The sequence below is a fragment of the Mytilus californianus genome, unplaced genomic scaffold (genome assembly GCF_021869535.1).
Source record: "Mytilus californianus isolate M0D057914Y unplaced genomic scaffold, xbMytCali1.0.p SCAF_2, whole genome shotgun sequence".
NCBI lineage: Eukaryota > Metazoa > Mollusca > Bivalvia > Mytilida > Mytilidae > Mytilus > Mytilus californianus.
Genome location: NW_026262668.1, coordinates 1,212,201 through 1,231,935, shown reverse-complemented (window position 1 = coordinate 1,231,935; position 19,735 = coordinate 1,212,201). Strand labels below are relative to the sequence as shown.

The following is a 19,735-nucleotide window of genomic DNA, read 5'->3' as shown; positions in this document are numbered from 1 at the left end:
AAAAAAAATAGTCAGACGAGACACGTCACATTGGAATAAATCTGTTAAGGGATTCTCATTGGTAAATATTAGCTAATTCCGTATGAAATAAAGGCTTTCATATCGTCCGATTGGTTAATATTGGGGTGCATCTGTTATATGTGAGAGTATCCGTAAGTGAGGGCGGAGAAAAATAATGATAGTAGGTCAAGAAAATTACTGTGAAGTGTTTAATCAAGTTAATAGTGAAGTGTTGAATCAATATTTTAATGACGCAAGGTCAAACACAAAAAAAGATTCAAATTAATTGAGACTTTTTCTGTGTGTATTATCTAATTATGCCTTTGTCATGTTTGCATAAGATAGCAATATAATGTTAACTTTCGTATTTATACTTTGTTAGTGTATTTTAGATCAGTTCTTGAGTGACAAATCACCAATAAAGTTACTGTTACCACTCATGCGTATCGTTATACAGGATAATATATATATATAATATGTGACCTTCAATTTAACCCCTTAGCTAGAGTCTAAGAGATGGCGGGTTACGCATGAATTAGGCGTGTTCAGTTATTAAAAGGAAAAATAATGATATATAATAATAATAAGTGTGTATTATTATTATTATATAACTTATCTATAAATAGCCGAAACAGCGATTTTGTTTTAAGGTGTTTTAAATGCACACGTAGTGATTTAACTAATTTACACCATTTTAAGTAACACACTATCGTGATTGTGCAGAGCCTTTTACAATATTACGTTCATAAAAATATGTAAGTATAAGAAGGATCGCGTATGCTTCTTTCTGTAGTTAACACTTATTAAAGGGACACTAGCTACGAGATATAACAAAAAATAAAATATGACTTTTTTTCAATCATTAATGAAAGTGAAATAGTGAAATAATTATTCACTTTTAGCAGCCAGTTTGGTTCAATTTTGTCAAAATAAACTAAAAAACACCACTGATGAATTATTCACTTGCAAGTGAATAATTCGACATCATTCAATCCGTATTCATGTGACCTACAATTTAACCCCTTAGCTAGAGTCTAAGAGATGGCGGGTTACGCATGAATTAGGCGTGTTCAGTTATTAAAAGGAAAAAGAATGTCAACATTGAAAGTTAAACAAAGGTAAACCATTCGATTGACTGATTCGATCCACAAAAACTAATTCTTATACAGGTAAAAACGATGATTAATATATATTTCTAACCTATAAAATGAAATCAAACAGACCTAGAAAAATCCAATTGCACTAGTTCGCTTTCTATTTATATCTCTATTTATGTTAATATCGGGTTATATGACCATCGAAAGTCTTCGGAGGTCACCTCGATGGTTAATTAGATGGCGTATTGACTAAAATACAAACGAAATGTTGACACATATTATCGAGCCCATGCATTCTAAATTGCTTATTTTAGACATTTTATAATTTGGATATACGTTTTAGCATGTTATAAATCAAATATGAGAATTTGAGTCAAATCGGTGAATATGGATTTGACAGCTAATGCCCTTTTAAAGATAAGTATCTTTTAACTGATAAAATTTAAAAGCATAAAAAAATGCTGAAAACAGGTATCTACAAATAACTTATTTTCAATTAATTTTAGTGTTCTTTTTTATCTCGGGTCTATAGGATAGTATAGACAGGCAATCAACACAAAATCCATTAAATAACAAATTTAAAATACACTAATTTGAGAGATCTTAAGGCAATGAACAGGAACGAACTCCTTTTGCTTACATCTAAGAAAACAATGATGATACAGCTTCATGTAATTGTTTGCATTATACCGTTCTGACAAAAAATGGTATATAGTTGAACTTTGAACAATGCATGTGAATAGTGCTGGCAAATGCTCAAAACCAAAGTTTTAGTTTAAATATGTTTTGCCATGGTCCAGAAAATTAGCCAGTCAGATATTTATAACATAAAAATCAAAAGATGTGGTAGAGACAAAATGACGTAGATGTTAGCAAATATACGTCACCGTACGGCATTTAACAATGAGAAAAACTCATACCGCATTGCAAGCTATAAAAGGATCCGACATGACAAATGTAAAAAATAACCAAACGACAAAACCAAAGGCATGTCATTGATTATGTACATAAAAATTATAAACGAAAACCAAGGCTCGTGAATTTGGAACAGCCACACATAGAACTTGGCGGGATTAACCATGTTTGCGGGCGCCCATTCCACCCCTAACCTGGGACATCTTACCTGAGACAGTGATGTTAAAGCGCAACATACATCAATAAAAGCGCTGTTTCTTTGCTTTTTGTGTTTTTGTTATGCATGAACTGATGGATGGATGGATACCCGATCGCGCCCTATACTTTCTATTCTATTATGTAAGAACTAACTGTATAAACCAGTTGAAAAGGGGTTGACTCATCCGACTGATACAAATCTAAAACAAAAAATAAAATAACAAGAAGACCTATATATGTATAAAGACAGAACGTAATGATCAAAGAGTCTCACACATATTCACTTCACTTCATAACATGCCATTTCGTCGACTATTTTTAGAACCAACTTTAAACCGATTTACTCTTTAATTTTTTTTCGCAGGATCTATGCAACGCTACCCTTATAAACTACTGTTACCTGTTCAAGTAGGATATAGGGACAATTAGTTCCGGTATTATAAAGACTTAGTGGGATCTAAAACGTTTGCGAGTTGGTTTATCGGGACCATTAATATAGAAAGATATTGATCACACTTTTCTCCAACACAAACAAACTACCAGAGAGTAAATATATAGCATGTCTGCTGATAAATTTATTCATTAAAAAGGTTACCGAAGTAGTAAAGGCAACAAAGCAAGTGATTTAGAAATTAAGCTCTTTCCAGGGGTAAAAAAATCACCACGGACAAAAAGAAAAAAGTAACCCTACAAATAATACATTAATTAATAATTGGCCTTTCCAATGTTCCACTTTTTTTTTTATCCCAATACAATGTATATGCAGAGAAATATTGATAATGAATGGATGACACTACGAATAAAAAAAACATTCAAAATGATAAGGTATAAAAACGGCAAGCTTTTTAGAAAAGCTATTACTTGTATGTAAAACAATATTCTAGAGAGATAACTCCAGATACATCATCACGGTACATAGAAAATGGAATTTATTACAAAGGATTCTAATAAGATATACTGGATAGGTCCTGGTCCCGACTGTCTTTAATATATAATTGTGAAAATAAATAATCAGTCCCTTGTTTTACTGAAAATGAAAAATCATACTTCGACCGGGTCCGACGACTTACAGAATAGAGTGACGATTTATAGAAAAGAACATCTCAGTCGCTAGCAAAGGGTTACGATCAAGGGATACGATCCAGTCCCCTCGATCGTAAATCTTGGCTAGCGAAGATGAGAAAAGAACAGAAAAGGACCGAAAAGAACAAAACAGAACAAAACTTGAAGAACAGAAAAGAAAAGAACCGTAAAGGAAATCGATTTTTTTGTAATCGAAGGCCTAGGATACTAGCAAATTGCAAAATCATTAAAGTCCATAAATGAGAAGATAGTTTCCAAAAAACTTTCTTATTATGTTTGAAATCTTATATTACGACAGGACTAACTTACATGTGAAAAATTACTCTCTGATAATTACAGGTACCGTAGGGTCGGATGCCTATCTTAAATATGCTACAAGTAGTGCTATTCAAATGAATATTGAAAAAGCTCAGACATTAATTTATGTGTTATATTTATTTAAGTATTTAACAATATCAACTGCATCTTTCATCCGCTTTCTCTTCCCTTTCCCAATCTGGTAGTTTTTTGCCTCTCCAATCTGTAGATTTAATCAATTTTCAATATCCGTGTGCATTTCCTCACTTTTTTCATTCTCCTAAGATCTCTTGTTTAATTTCTCTTTCAACTTCATGCGTCTTACTCTCTCTCTCTGACATCCTTTCTCATTCAACTTATTAATATATAGACGAACTATTTATATATATAAGAGCCTCTGGCCTTTGTTAGTCTAGTATATTTTTTAATTTTAGTTCATTTATATGTTTTGGAGTTTAGTGTGACGTCCATTTTCACTGAACTAGCACACAATTTTAGTTGGGGGCCAGCTGAGGACTACCTCCGGGTGCGGGATTTTCTCGCTGCATTGAAGACCCATTGGTGGCCTTAGGCTGTTGTCTGCTCTTTGGTCGGGTTGTTGTCTCTTTGACATATTCCCCATTTCCATTCTCAATTTTATACATAACCCGTGTCATGCCAACAACTGGTTTTAGAATAAATATGTTTAATTCCGATACATATAATTACATTAAATTACGCACAGATTTTTTTTTGTTAATAATGAGCTTCAAAAGAAATTCTATGACGACATTATGGCAAAAAACTTAAGTTTTAATGCCAGAACAGGCAAATACTTGTAAAATTTTAAAACAATATGATTTAGGATACAGTCAAATCTTATTGAATCACTTATTTATAATTTCGTAATCACTTATTCATAATTTCGTAATCACTTATTTATAATTTCTTATTTGGAGACAAGTTTATATGGCCTCGCATTGATTTCTTTAACAATATAAAGTATTCTTTGTTGTTGTTTTACCTTACGCGTTGCCGTTTTGTTGTATTTGTCCTATCAACATGCTTACTTTTCCTCTGACCTTTCTTCTTTCCTATGGCCCTAGCTTCGTTGGCCACTCATATGCCATATGTTGACTGAATCAATTTGGTCTTAATGCGGTATAGGCGAAACCTGGCATAATATGTATATCGTTCCATCAAAGTCTTGTTTGTCCATACATGTCTGGCAATCTTAAAATGATCGTGTGTCCTCGCAAGCGTATAAGGTCTTCATCTTGTCATTGCACTACGCAGATCTTTAATAATTATTGTTGGCATCAACCAATTCTGTCATCTTCAGTTTTGGGAAAGTGTATATTCCATTAATCAGTTAATATAAATATATTCAAACTTATACGTATTTATACAGTAACACCTACAAAAGTTTTCCATCACGTTTTTTATACGATAATTTGTTTTGTTTGTTTGCTTTTGCATGTTTTGTTTGTGTTTTTCGTGTGCGTGTGAATCACATGTTTAAAAATAAATACAAATTAATTATCACTTCGACACGTTCAACTTGTCAAAGATTTGAATTCGTCAAGGAAAAGTCCCGTTATCTCCATGCACAATAGCAGAGACATACAATAGGTAGCGCAGGCCAACATTTCTGACATCGTTTCGCTAATCTTCATTGGTGTGTAAAGTTGTTTATTAGATAAAATTAATAAAAATCAACAGACCACTAGTTTTCACACCCTTTTATCTATACGCTAATTTTAGAGTAAACAATTACGGTTGCGTTTTTCATTTTTTTCCTGAAAGACGAAATAACTGTGTTGTGCACAAAATTTATAATATATAAGTAGTAATGTGATTTTGTTTATTAATCAATCTTCTATACATATTTATCCCCTTGGTTTATAAGAATTAAGAAATTGAAACTAATTAAGAACATCATAAAATGTAGCAAGGTTTTGAAGCGATTGAAATTTTCGTCCAATATTTTCTATAATTTTACTGTCTCAAAATTCTGTTATCCGAAGATACGGGCATTTCTAAAATCAGTGATCTACCTTTCTTAGGAACGCCGATTTCCGTGGTAAGGCGGTGAAAACACATACAGGCACTTAATTGTTTTCTATCCATGGCAAGATCTACTATCCCTATATATTACGTAATATATGTATAGAAAACAAGTGCCTGTTAGCTTATGGTGTTTAAGAGAATATGTCTTTTTACTATCTTTTGATAAAATTTCTAAATTAACTATCAAATCATCCATATAACGTCATGTTTCACGTTATAAAAATGCTTTACACGTTCCTTTATTAGTGGAAATTAGGTAACTTACACAAAGTCCTCTTTCCAGTTTAAACAATATGCCAATGGGTCAATTCTTATCTGCTAAAAACAGACAGTCAATAAAATAATACCATTCAAATAAATGTTTTATACAGATTGTAAAATGTAAAGTAGATAAGTGTTATATAAATGCCTGTAGTCATTGTACACCTTCAGATGAATCCTGTCGTCCTAGGCACACGTGTATGGTAGTTATCGAAAATTTCTATTATGAGACTGAAACCGTTAATACATGTTACAGTTAAAACATTGATAAATAGAAATATTTAATATAAAAATCTATATTCCAATGAATCCATAATCTGTCAATTTAATTTTCTTACTTTCGCTTTGAACAGATTAAGCTGTTCCGGTTTTTTCGTTTTTAACTGCATATTTTTATTAAACATCATATAAAAAATACGATTTCCGCAATTTTCTGATTACAATTTAAAGGAGCTTACAATTTATAAAATCATATAAGCAAAAAGTGCTGAGAGTTTTGTATAACAGAAACAATAAATCAAACAATAAAAGAAAGCAAATATTACAAACGTCTTAAAATGTTTCCCATGTTTTTTTAGAGCGACCCCTTTTCCATTAAAGTTGAATATTACATCTTAGATGTTACATATTTAATTGACACATAATTCGTATCTATATATTAAAATAGCAAGTGTTGATTTTTATGATTAATGTTTTGATCTACATTTCCCACTTTTTAAGCTATCTAAAAAAGAATGAAAACAACACGTTATAAATGTCATGCGTCCGAAGCGCTTTTCCTGATTTACCTTTATCAGGAACTCTCAAAGCCGAATATTTGCAAGCTAGTGATGTATAAGAACCGAAACAGTTGAAGAGCTATATGAACAAAACGAACCTTAAAAATATAGCCCAATCCATCTGAGGTCAACTTTGCCTGAGGGAGTTGGAACCTTCGTTTCCTTACAATTTCAAAATTTATAAACGGACAATTTTAGTAAGGATTGTTATAAATCATGTCAGTACCGAAGTACTGACTACTGGGCTGATGATACTCTCAGGGACTGAAAACCATTCTAGCATCACGAGTAACTGATGGAAAAATCGTGAATTATGCAGTCAGAACATTGTTTTCCATATTGTTCCCAAATTGAGTGTATCAACGTGATGATAATATTTATACAAACCATCTAAGATCTTCATTGTTATTTCATTTCAGATAAAATTCAATTGATTTTGATTTTGATGAATTTAAATTGAGATTTTATCCTTGTGTACCGTCTGTACAGTAGAAACATACATGCATTGCTAAATTAAATAATCGTACTAACAAAAACATTGCAACGCATTCAGCCAAAAATTGATCTTATAAAGAATAAGGAGATTTAGTAAGATTGCCAATGAGACAACTATCCGACGAAGTTCAAATGAATTGGATGGAAGCAATTATAGGCAACTGTACGACCTTCAACAATGAGAAAAACCCATACTGTATGGTCGGCTATTATATAAGGCTCCGACAGAAAAATGTGAAACAATTCAACTGAGAAAAATAACGGCCTAAACAAATATAACAGACATGAACCAACCAAAACCACTGAACTATAGGCTCCTGACTTGGGACCGGCACATGAAGAATGTGGCGGGGTTAAACAAGTTTGAAGGCGCCAACACTTCCCTAACATTTGAAAGTGGTGTATAAGTACAACATAAGAACAAACTGTAAAATCAGTTAAAAATGGCTTAATTCATCAGATCGATACAAAGCAGAACAACATCTAACATAAACACAGACCGGACGTGGCAGGGTATTTATACATCCTTCACAACAAAAAAGAAACAAAGTACAGATCTATGAGTTCTCGCAGATACTGACAGCTATTTAACAACTAATAAAAACAATCATGTATCTAAGATTAAAATATCAATCAGTACACATCCAACATCCAATGGATTTAGTGTAAATACTTCGTTAACAGAGAAAAACATAAACGTGTATGCCCGTTTTTAGCAGCACCTTTAAAAAATGCATAAAAAGTATTGTGTTTGTTACATTTCTGTACGCGTACAAACTCTCATTTTATTCCTGTGTCATTGTCCTAGTGTGTAGCAACTATTTTCACACATTGTGTATAATACTGTTCAAGCGATTAAAATCTTGACCGACAATCCATTCAAAAATAAGGAGATGTGGCATGGTAATTGTGTAACAGTAGACATCATCCAAAAAAATTTACAGTAATTTGTTATCTTTGTAACTGTAAATATGCCTTTTGTTCATAATCACTGTATCTCAAAAAAAGTTTAAGCAGGTTATATGTTGATAAAAAAAGTTCAAACATGTTATTCTAATTTAGAAAAAAGGTTATCTGTTGATAAACAAGTTCACACATGTTATTCTAACTTAGACAAAATATATTTCTAATATATTCATGCGATTTATATGAATTGAATAGCTAAATTAGATACTAGAGATTAAAAAAATCCATAGCAGTATTTTCAGTGATGCTAAGAAATTCCTTACAATTACAGGGATGTGACTAACTTCCTATAACTACAATTGACTTTACAAAATCTCTGATTTTACAAGTAAATACATGTAGTATTATCAATTGGCGTATAGACAGACGATGACAGCCCACACATTTATTGGACTCATAGCACCATAACTATAGCTCCGCTTTTGTGCTTAAAGATTTAGAATTTTCAAAAGTCACATACATTCAACGCCTAAATACCTTCCGTGGTCTAAAAGTAACTGTCAAGTGTGTTATAAGGTTAACAAAGCTTTCTATCTTCTCAATGCAAAATTTGTTATAGCTTATTAAATCTTCATACGTTTTCTTCAAGAAATGCTTGAAAGTTATTGGTAATATTACATAATTCAAAGCTATTTTATACAGATTACAGAACATCATCAATATCAAAACTTGAAAAAATATTTTCAAATGTAATCAGTATCAAGTTGATATTTCTCTATGCATATTACTGTACATAAACTGTTGTACTTACTGATGTGAGATTTATATTATCAACCTCTATTAATAGAGCATATACCAATGGCTTCAATATTTATGTTTTCATACTAAAATTTCTGTTACAGCATGTTAAAATACAATATTCCTTGATGAAATTGGGAAACGGATCTTTTTTAAGAAAACGATTTTTACGTCTTTTTGGCAATGTCTGTACAGTGTCTAGAAATGTTGATCTCGGATGCCTCCACAAGGTACCCATTTCGTTATAGTATTTATAATTCACCAATTTGATGTTCAACATGATTTTGCAATCAGTGACAAAACGAATGAGTTTTCGGCTTTTTTGGCTTAAAATTATTTTCCGGTTTAAGGTTGATCTAGTGTGTCGTAAATTGTGTCACCAAAGTGAGGCTATTTTGATGTATGTCATCTCCGAGGAGAACACAGTCTTATGCGAAATATAGCAGACAATCTCAACCAATGTGTTTCATCAACACGAAATGTTGGACGACATTAACGTTCAACCAGTTCATGATGATAAACACAGAACTTACAACGGGATTACATAAATAGTGGGACAATAAACCCCTGTTTGGGTCAGTAGTTGGCGCTGTATTAACAGACTCTGTAATGTCAAAAAGCTCACTAGGAAGGTACGAGTCTGAGATATGAACGCCATACTCAAGGCTGCCGGAATAAAGCTACACAGGAACGGAAAGTTTATTCCAAATTGTTACCAAAATCCAATAAGGAATTATCTCAACTTTAACAAGGGTATAATGCAGCAGAAAATACTGTCGGAACAAAACAAAAGCGATGTAACTTTTTGTCCTTGAAAATTAATAAGCTTCCAGCTCTCCCTTTATTTTGTCCTTCGAACTGGACACTTTGTCAGAATGGGCAATACCAATCAGGTCTCTAATAAAACGTGTGAATTATCGACTAAAGTCCATATTCAAAGACAAAGAAGTTGTGAAATGTCTATCATCTCTTCACAATAAATATATGTTGTTGTTCCTGCGGAAAAAGCTTCAAATAATATTGTTTTTTGTATGTAAATCGTACTATTACGAGTGTCTTGTAAAATAATTAGGAATAAATGAGAACTTGGGTAATCCCACATACAAAAACATATAATTTGACAAGGATGAGATTTTAGCGAATCATAAGTCCTTTAAAATGAAAATTACATTAAACAGCAAATCTGAGGACTTCCCTTGTTTGTATTGGATACCTAAGCTTCACACAATTCTGTACAAACGACGGTACATTGAAGGCTCATCTACATGTTCTACAAATGAATTGTCCATTAGATTGACAAAAACTATGTCCGCAGTGAAAGAAGGTCTTCAGAAATACTGTGAAACTGTTTACTCACGTAGTGGTATTAACCATATTCGTATTATAAAAAACTCTAAAGAACTTCTCCGTGGATATTTTGAAATATCGATCTTTCTCTGAAATCAATTCTATCAAAACCCTTTATAACACTATTCCCAATGTGAAATTGAAAAATCGTCTAAAAGAAATAATCAACAATGCCTTTCAATATAAAAATGGTAGCATACGCTATAAATGTATTGCTTTGGAATATACGGAATATTTTGTTTAATGTTTAAAATGGTGAAAAAAAGGTAGCACATGCTACACCGAGTACACCGAGGAACATGAGGTCAGTATGCTGGACTTTCTTATTTACAATATATTTGTTGAATTTAGAGGTAGACTTTTTCAGCAAATTGTCGGCATTCCTATGGGACCATAATTGTGCGCCTCTCCTTGCCGACCCAGTCTTATTTCTTATGAGTCGGAGATCAATCAGACACTTGTCAAAAACAAAAAGATCAAAGAAGCCAGATCATTAAATTTCATATTAAATATATATTGATGATGTTCTTTCCATTAACAATCCGAACTTTTATGATTGGGATCCATTAATATGTCCTCCAGAACTAGAAATTAGAGAAACAACAGACACGGCTTCCTCCGCCTCATTTTTAGACTTATACCTCGAATTTTACATAAGTGGTCATCTCAAATACCAGAATCTATGAAAAACATGATTTTCATTTAGAAATTATAAATTTCCCCCACCTTAGCAGCAATTATATACCAACTTCACCTGCATATGGGATATACATTCCCCAACTCATTCGGTATTCAAGAACTTGCAGCTGCTACCCAAACTTTATAAAACGTGTTTTGAGCAGAAAGTTGAAGAACCAAGGTTATGTCAAAGAACATCTAATCTTTTTCAAAAAAAGTTCATCGGAAGATAACAAGATATTGTTGATAAATATTCTGTATCAACTTCAAAAGTAATGCATGATGGTCTTGAAGTATTGATTCAAGGTACTGACGTTGTTTATCATCTTAATTACGTGTAAAAGTGTTCTTTTTGTCTTTGTATTTTTTTAACCTTTGCTGTTTAGTTCATTTTTGGTTATATCCTTTTTGCGTGGCTCGGTATTTATACATCCCGCCATTGTATTATTGTGCTATATAGAAATAAGAAGATGTGGTATGAGTGCCAATGAGACAACTTTCCATCCAAGTCACAATGTGTGAAAAGAAAACCATTATAGGTCAAAGTACGGCCTTCAAAACGGAGCCTTGGCTCACACCGAACAGCAAGCTATAAATGGCCCCGAAATGACTAGTGTAAAACAATTCAAACAGGAAAACCAACGGTATAATCTATAAAAAATACATAGAAAAGTGTACCTAACTCAAAATATGGACAATTTTATGTTAAGGGGTCAGTTTGTACTAATTTTTGACCTTTTCACACTGGACCAAATCACTACTTACCTAAAAATTCATGCTCTAAATTTTTTACAAGTAATTTTATCCCCCTACTTACTATTTTATGCATAAAATATTAAGAAATATATTTGGAAGGTGTCAGAAGAAAATTGCAAGTTATACACTGTTCACACTAGGGACTCTATTTGTAAGACAACGAAAATCAAAGGACGATAACTGTGTGCCGGACCATATGACAGTTGTTTTCTATTTGTTTGGTGTGTTTGAGCTTTTGATTTTGCCATTTGATAAGGGACTTTCCGTTTTGAATTTTCTTGGTGTTCGTTAATTTTGTTATTTTACTTTTTATTGAATGTGTACATTAAGTGTGGTGAAGATCGTTTGAGATACGAGCTTATACAGTTTCATCTAGTGTGTAACGGACTGACCGACAGTCACGTTACAATACCCCCTTCGCTATTTTGTTGCGAGGAGAAAAATAAATATATAGAAGGAATTCCAAAAAGATCTAAATAAGTAAATATTCATAATCCTATAATTAAAGATAAAGATGAAAACGGATTCTGATGTGAGGTGGTTGCAGTTTTTTGTACTTGGATTACAAATTTCTACACGAAATATTATATTATTTGAGATTGAGAGAGAGAGAGAGAGAGAGAGAAAAACAAGAAAAAATCGCAAAAAGCCGTTTTTTTTCTCAAAATAATCTAACACTGTTGAATCGAATATGTATTATAATCAGGAATGTATGTTACCCCGGAATAAATTTCATGTTTCACCCAAGACCTTTATTTATCTGTAAACTGCAGGTGTCATATGTGTCGGTGTCATGAATTATTGAAAAGGTCTAATCGTAGATGCGTATCAATTTCTGCAAATGCGTAATAGACATCACCAACGATTCTTGTTTAAATCATGACGCTATTTTTATTGTGGTAATTTATTTTCAAAAAAAATCAAGTATGAAGTGCTCACTTTTTAAAAAAATATTTCAACAACCAGCCATCTCAACAACGGTGATGTGGTTCTCTGCTTTATTAATACATACCTATTTAAAGTTTGTTCATACCCACACACTGAATACGGGTTGTATACTTTCTGGTAAGTATTAACATGAATCCAGTTTAAAAGAAATTAAAAAAAAACAAAAATAAGAACCCTGGCCTTAATTCAAGTTCCACTACGATGTATAACAAGAAAGACAAAGGAAGACGTATCTGTAAATATATATATGATTGTCTGCTCTTTGGTCGGGTTGTTGTCTCTTTGACATATTCCCCATTTCCATTCTCAATTTTATGATTGGTATCAGTTTACGGCTATTTCAGGACTATTGTGCTATTTCGTGGCGTGCAGTTTTTATTAGCGGAGGAAGCAGGAGTGCCCTGAGAGAACCACCGACATTCGGTAGGAAAACTGACAATATTCTTAAAATATATATATATGATGGTTGAAAATATGTTTCAGGTCATTTGTATTAATTTTCGGAATGACATTAAAAGGGCTTTCTTCAATTTCATCACAAAAAAAAAAGAAAACAATACGCCAGACATGTTTCATACTTTTTCATATACATAATAATATGACTGAATGATGTTAAAGTTGTTAATATTTTACTAATTGTATCAAAGAGAAAGTTTCGCTTCATCAGTTTTTTGTACATTGATCCAAGCGACATGATGGAAAATCAAAATTCTTTCTTTTACGAGCTTTGATGACTCTTTAATTTATTCTGTTTTACATTTATTTGGAGCATTCAAGGCAAACAAACATGGTTATTGGCTGAATTTGTTTGAGCTTCACTCTCAGTCTGTTTTGTAATAGCCAGATTTATATCTAAAGCCTGTTATTTTTATAACAATATACTCGGAACCTCAATTATAACCTACTGAATCCTTATGAATGCTTGTTTCGATTGCAATAATGTCTATGCAGGTGACGGAGAGCTTCTCCAATCCAAGACACTGAAGATTCCAGCGACAAGCATAATAACCGAAGCTATAATCACCAAAAAAAATGCGAATCCATAGCTACTTGTAGGACCTTCGTTACAATATATGATCACACCTAAAACGATTAGACCAACTGAAATAAAGAATTAGATAAATTATTTATTTATAAAGCCAAAGCTCTTATTATAAATCTATGGAAAAAAAGAATACAACATATTATTTCGTCTTTTCAGAATCTAAAGGACTATGGTTAATATTCTAATGCAATTATTTTGTATCAATGGTTCTGATTGGATGACAGTAAGCGTACAATTCTCTATCTCCTTGTCTGTAACTAAGGAAGTCGACGTTTACCTGTCTCCGCTACGCTATTGTTCGTACACCGAAATGAAAATAACGCTACGTCACTGGTTGAATTTCCATTGTTTATTACATGTACGTTTTAAACCAATCACAACGTTTTAGTGTACGTTTTTCAAAATATAACGCAGAATGCTTCAGATTCTAAAAACGGCGTGACCTTATGATGTAGTTTAGCCTGGGATCCTGTCTCACTGCTCGACAGACGAAGTATTAGATTGGGTCAGGATGCCAGGCTAGATGTAGTTTGGTTCATTGTGTTGTTGTGTTATGGTCACACTGACGTATACGCAATATTTTCGGTTTGTATGTAAAAATGTACCATTTGTGTGCATCTGTCCTAAGTCTGGAACCTTTTGTTCAGTTGTTGTCGTTTGTTGATGTTGTTCATAAGTGTTTCTCGTTTCTCGTTTTTAATATAGATTAGACCGTTGGTTTTCCTGTTTGAATGGTTTTACATTACTCATTTTTGGGGGCGCTTTATAGCTTGCTGTTCAGTGTGAGCCAAGGCTCCGTGTTGAAGGCCGTACTTTGACCTATAATGGTTTACTTTTACAAATTGTGACTTCTATGGAGAGTTGTCTCATTGGCACTCTTCTTATATCTATATAGTATTACATAAAAATTATTGTATTGTAATATATGAGGGTCTGGATCTGGTTTATAAAATGTGGAATAGGTTGTCAAAAATGCCAAATAAAAAGGGGGTGGAAGAATAAAGAAAATAGGTCAATACAATTAAGAATGGAGAGTAATGGGGTGCTAAAATATATAAGAATTGAGAATAATGGTCACAACCAATTAATAAAAAAGAAGACAAAATGTCATGATATCAAGGAATACAGAAATGAAGAACCCCTATTTAGACCCTCGTTTATAAATTGGTCGGTAAATAGATTTCCTAGTTGACTAATGCACATTTATAGTAAATTTGAACTATGCGCACAAAGGATTTACCTAAGAAGTGAACTTAAATGGTTTGCGATCTAAATGACCTAAATTTATAAAACAAAAACAAAATGTGGAAGGCAGTTCGGTGATCGCTAGCTCGGTTCACTTAAGCGCTTTGCATGACAATTCCATTGAAATAGTCCGAATTAGACACAGGCAATTTTTAATATATACTTATATTTCCTGTATACTTATATGAGGAATGAATGGAAAAGATCAGACAAATGCCTGTGTTTCTGTTGCTTTAAATACATTAATGAGACATTTCAAATTGATGCAATTATAGACATCATGGACATACATGATTTGTCAATTCTAGCAAAAAATTTGGTTTATTATTGTAAAATTGGTTCTAAATACAAGAAAGTATACCAAAAAGTCTTTGTTATTTTCTCCCTACTCAATTTACCCATAACTAACTACCCTTATTTGATATGAACTGGTCTTTGACATTGAATCTTACACAATTCGATTGGACAAAGATAATATTATGTCTACCTGTTAACATTTCTCGAGTTTACCATGTCAGAAAATGGAATTTATTTTAAATGAAATAACAATTGCTTAAAAGGGCAGTGGTGGACACTCTAAGAAAAAGAATAAAAATTACTATTGTCTGTTGTTTTTTTTTTGTTTTTTTTTTACAATTAATGGTAATGATTTAATATTTTCAGTCTAAGTCTAACAAAAAATACTCATTGATTACTATATGAATATGATTGAACACAATAATCTTATATCAAGTATGCCATATTTCAACTGTGGAAAGTTCCGTGCAGATTATTTTTATCATTGAAACAAAAGGATTTGTCAGTTCTTACTTTTCACAAAATTTTCGTAATATTGAGACTATTCTAACAATTTTAAAATGGCACATTCTTTATAAATTCGAGAAACAATTCATATCATGTGTTTCCATCCTTTGAAAAGGTAGTTCTGTCGAAGATATAATTGAGCACAAAATGAGACAACATTTGCTACAGTGTCCTAATTCCAACATCTCCTTCTTAAATATCGTTTAAATCAAAATTTAATAAATTGCTTCTCCGAGCACAGCTGGATACGACCGCAGAGGTCCAACCCTGAACAGTTAGGGCAAAGGATACTTTTAAATTACGCACGTCTACGAAAGGTAAACCGCTTGTGTGTTTAAACAGAAAATATAGTTTTTCAGTCTTATTATACTGTTATTACTGAGCTGGAACTGTAAATTGATATGTGGTGTATATGGTTCCTTATTACAAATGTTTCCACTGAAGAGTCTTATTAGGTGGAAATACACAAACTCATAAAGGTCGATTTTAAGAAAAAAAAATTTTTAGATATCAGTGTTCGGTCAACTGCATCTCCGCCATACCATGGACCCGTAAGCAATTTACTATCTATCTTAAAACTATAACATAAACAACCTGAAGCAAACTGAAGTATAAAGATGGCAATTGGCAATATCTTCTTCTCTTTCATCACTGTAAGTTTTAGTCCAATAACGATGAGTGCACCAAGTATTGCTAGAAAGGCAAGTGTCTCGAAAGCTTCGACTGCTTCTATAAACCATGCTAAAAGCAAAAAATATACGTGTAGATGTTTCGCTTTTAATTAAGACTTGTACACATCTTAATAGTGACGTTTATTACTTTAAAAAAAAATCAAAATAATTTACTTACTTTAATTGGTATTGAAGATCTGAAGCAATTATGTTATAAACCTTGAGAGTTAAGAATGGGTTAAGGCTTCAAACAGGTAATTTGAAGCAAGTAAGACGAACAGAAATTGTATTTCTTTAAGATACAGTTATTGGCAAACGTTTGGTTTCTAGACAACACATTTCTTTAAAAAAAAATGTAGTGTTGATAAAGGAATACAAACCTTGATTAGATCCACTGCCAACAAAGTCCACACATATGCTGCCAGAACATGTCTTCCAAATTCCAGAATGATAAATTCCACTCTTAAACCAGTACGGTGCGCCATAACCGATCAAATGTACAAGAAATCCAACAGCAGTCAGAATTGCTGATACAAGAGCAAATTTCGAAATTCCTTCAAATAACCCCATTGTCAGATATTGATGGCGTCCACACAAAATAATTTAATACCTGAACGACCTTCAACGGTTCAGTAGATATAATAGCCTATAGCATAATACTTCCATTGGGTAGATCGTAATATTATTTTAGTGAAGAATAGTCACCGAAGAAGCGCGAAAATAATAGCTTCATGACCGAGTTTTCCAGTGCGTAAATTTGATAATAATCGAAGAGTTGACCTAAGTTTAGAAAAAAATTATGTGTTTAGATCACACGGATTGCAATAACAAATGAATGTAGGACAGAAAGTCACAGGACAAAAAGTCACAGACAAAAAGTCACAGGACAAAAAGTCACAATTCAGTTTTGAGATTATTTTTCTTTAAACAAGGAAATACTAATTTAAAAAATAAAATTTTTGTTTTTTCTATTATATATCAAGCAACTTTGTAATTAAAATTTATTCAATAAATATCAATAATGATCAAATAATTGTTATGAACACAAAATGTCAAAGTGGCTTGGTACTTAAATGGTTTCATTGTGCCAAGAAATATATCTTTGCATGATTAAAATTTAATAAATTTTCATTTATCAAGGCTTATGAACAATTTCCTAAACTTAAAAATGAATATATGTAATAAAAAGAAAATATTTCAAGATCTTTCTCTTATATATTCAAACAATTGTCAACAAATTATTTGTGACTTTTTGTCCTGTGACTTTTTGTCCTATCAAATTTGTGACTTTATGTCCTGTGACTTTTTGTCCTGTGACTTTCTGTCCGTTGACCTAACAAATACCCCCCCCCCCCCACACACACACAATATCAAAATATTGGACTGTTCGATCTTCAAAATCTGTTACAATTAACCTGGAACATATGATTGTTGTCGATTTTATCGTCGTGCCATAGTTAATAAAGATACGATACAGAAACGGACATGTGTTAAAAACGGACTCGCTATTATCCTAATAATTTCTGATATTATCAATAAAATGTCATTCAAACTAGTTTTATAGTGATGCTAGTGTATCAAACTTGTATTCTGTCACTTCAAATTTGTTAAAATCGCAAGCATTTCATCACAGAATTGTGCAGAATGCAAACCAGGTAATAAAAAATGGCGGCCATTGCCGCGATGATTTACAAATTCCCAAACTATTATAAAACACTTCACATCAAATAAATCAAACTTATTTTGGTAATTTTATATGACAAAATATATCTACTAAATGATAAAACTTGTATTTATTTACAATTAGAGTTATTGGTGGTTTATTTGTTGAGCAGTTCTGATAGTTTTCAGTCAGACGCTACCAATATCCGTAAATCTCGGGAAGTCTCGGGGAGTCCGAGATTTTATCAATTTCATACTGAAAAGCGTATCAGATTCATTTCCCGTTAGATATACTGTTCCCAGAATTAACTTACATAATTTTATGACATCTGTCCTGTTTGTAGCCTGTAGACATAACTTAGGAAAATAGTAATTATTCGGCCTTTATCTATTCAAACATATTTTCTCTCGTCTATAAAATGTGGATAATTTATTATGGAAGTTTATGGTTATATATTCTGAATTTTCAAAACGTCAAAAACTCTTTTTCCGCTAAAATATTAAAATATTCTTCAAAACAAAAACATGAAAAAACAGTAAATGAATGCACAGTAAACAAAATTTTGTTTCCCTTCGGAAGTTTAAAACAGAGAATGCAAAATTAAAAATTATCCATAGATATATAATCTTGCCTAAAACCACATTACGTTTCATGTCAAATCAGAAAATCGTCAGAATAAGTGTTCAAACGCTCCTTCATTTTCGCTAGTAAAGGGTTCCGTTCCGCTCTTTTCTCTTCAGGAAGATCGTAACCCATGCATTTTTCTTCAATATACATTTCTATTTAGATCATAATTTAGTTGCTTAACTCGGTCTTAAATCGAGATGTTGAAGATCACTTCCATTACCATCTTTCGGAGCAGCATTTAGATCTTTAAAAAAATCAAACAATTTCTCTGTTGGAATGGTCGGTGCTCGAGGGTCGGTGCTTTTCGCGCCCAAATTTGTTTTATTGACTGATGCACATGTTCGACTTTTTAAAATTTTTTCATCTTTTACGATAATTTTGTCTGGCAAAACGCTCTCGATTGCCAGGGTTTATTTTATGAAGGATTTCAGCAAAGATACCAGGCGTATAATTTAAAACGCTAGACGCTCGTTTCGTCTACTCAAAGACTCATCAGATGAGCTCGAATCAAAACATTTGTAAGGACACAAAGCGGAAATAAGTAATTGTATATAGTGATAGTTACAGTGTTTTTCGGTAGAATGTTGTGATATGTGTTCCATTATTAGATAGTTTTACTTGAAACTACTAGTTTACACATCTGTTGATATGTAGCTCACCTGACCTATGCCTGACCTAAGGGCCAAGTGAGCTAATGTCACCACTTGGACATGTAACACCGACCTCTCAGCGGTGTACCGCAGCGCCTTCAAAATATTTTCGTTGATCCCGCAGCGCCTTCAAAATATTTTCGTTGGTCCCGCAGCGCTTTCAAAATATTTTCGTTGATCCCGCAGCGCCTTAATTGGCTACTGTCCCTTAACACTTGATCCCGCAGCGTGTTAATTTTCACATTTCCATTATAAATGTTGGTTAAAATTGTCAAGTTGCTGATCACCGCTGAGAGGTCGGTCAGTCTTAGGGGACGACCATTTGATATTCTGGGGGGGGGGGGGGGGGCAGAAGGATTTGTTTTGGATCGGTTATTTATTTTTGTGGACTAAAAGGACAGATTATTTATTTTCTGCACTGTT

General features: G+C 32.7%; 1 long non-coding RNA gene across 1 annotated transcript; it reads right to left on the bottom strand.

The window, feature by feature from the left end:
• Positions 1-13,219: 13,219 nt before the first annotated feature.
• On the bottom strand, positions 13,220-16,959 carry LOC127729055 (uncharacterized). The gene is made up of 3 exons (XR_007994479.1): positions 16,753-16,959; positions 16,296-16,442; positions 13,220-13,708 (listed from the first exon to the last, which is right to left on the bottom strand). It is a non-coding gene; the product is annotated as an uncharacterized LOC127729055 (long non-coding RNA).
• Between the last annotated feature and the right edge of the window lie 2,776 nt (positions 16,960-19,735).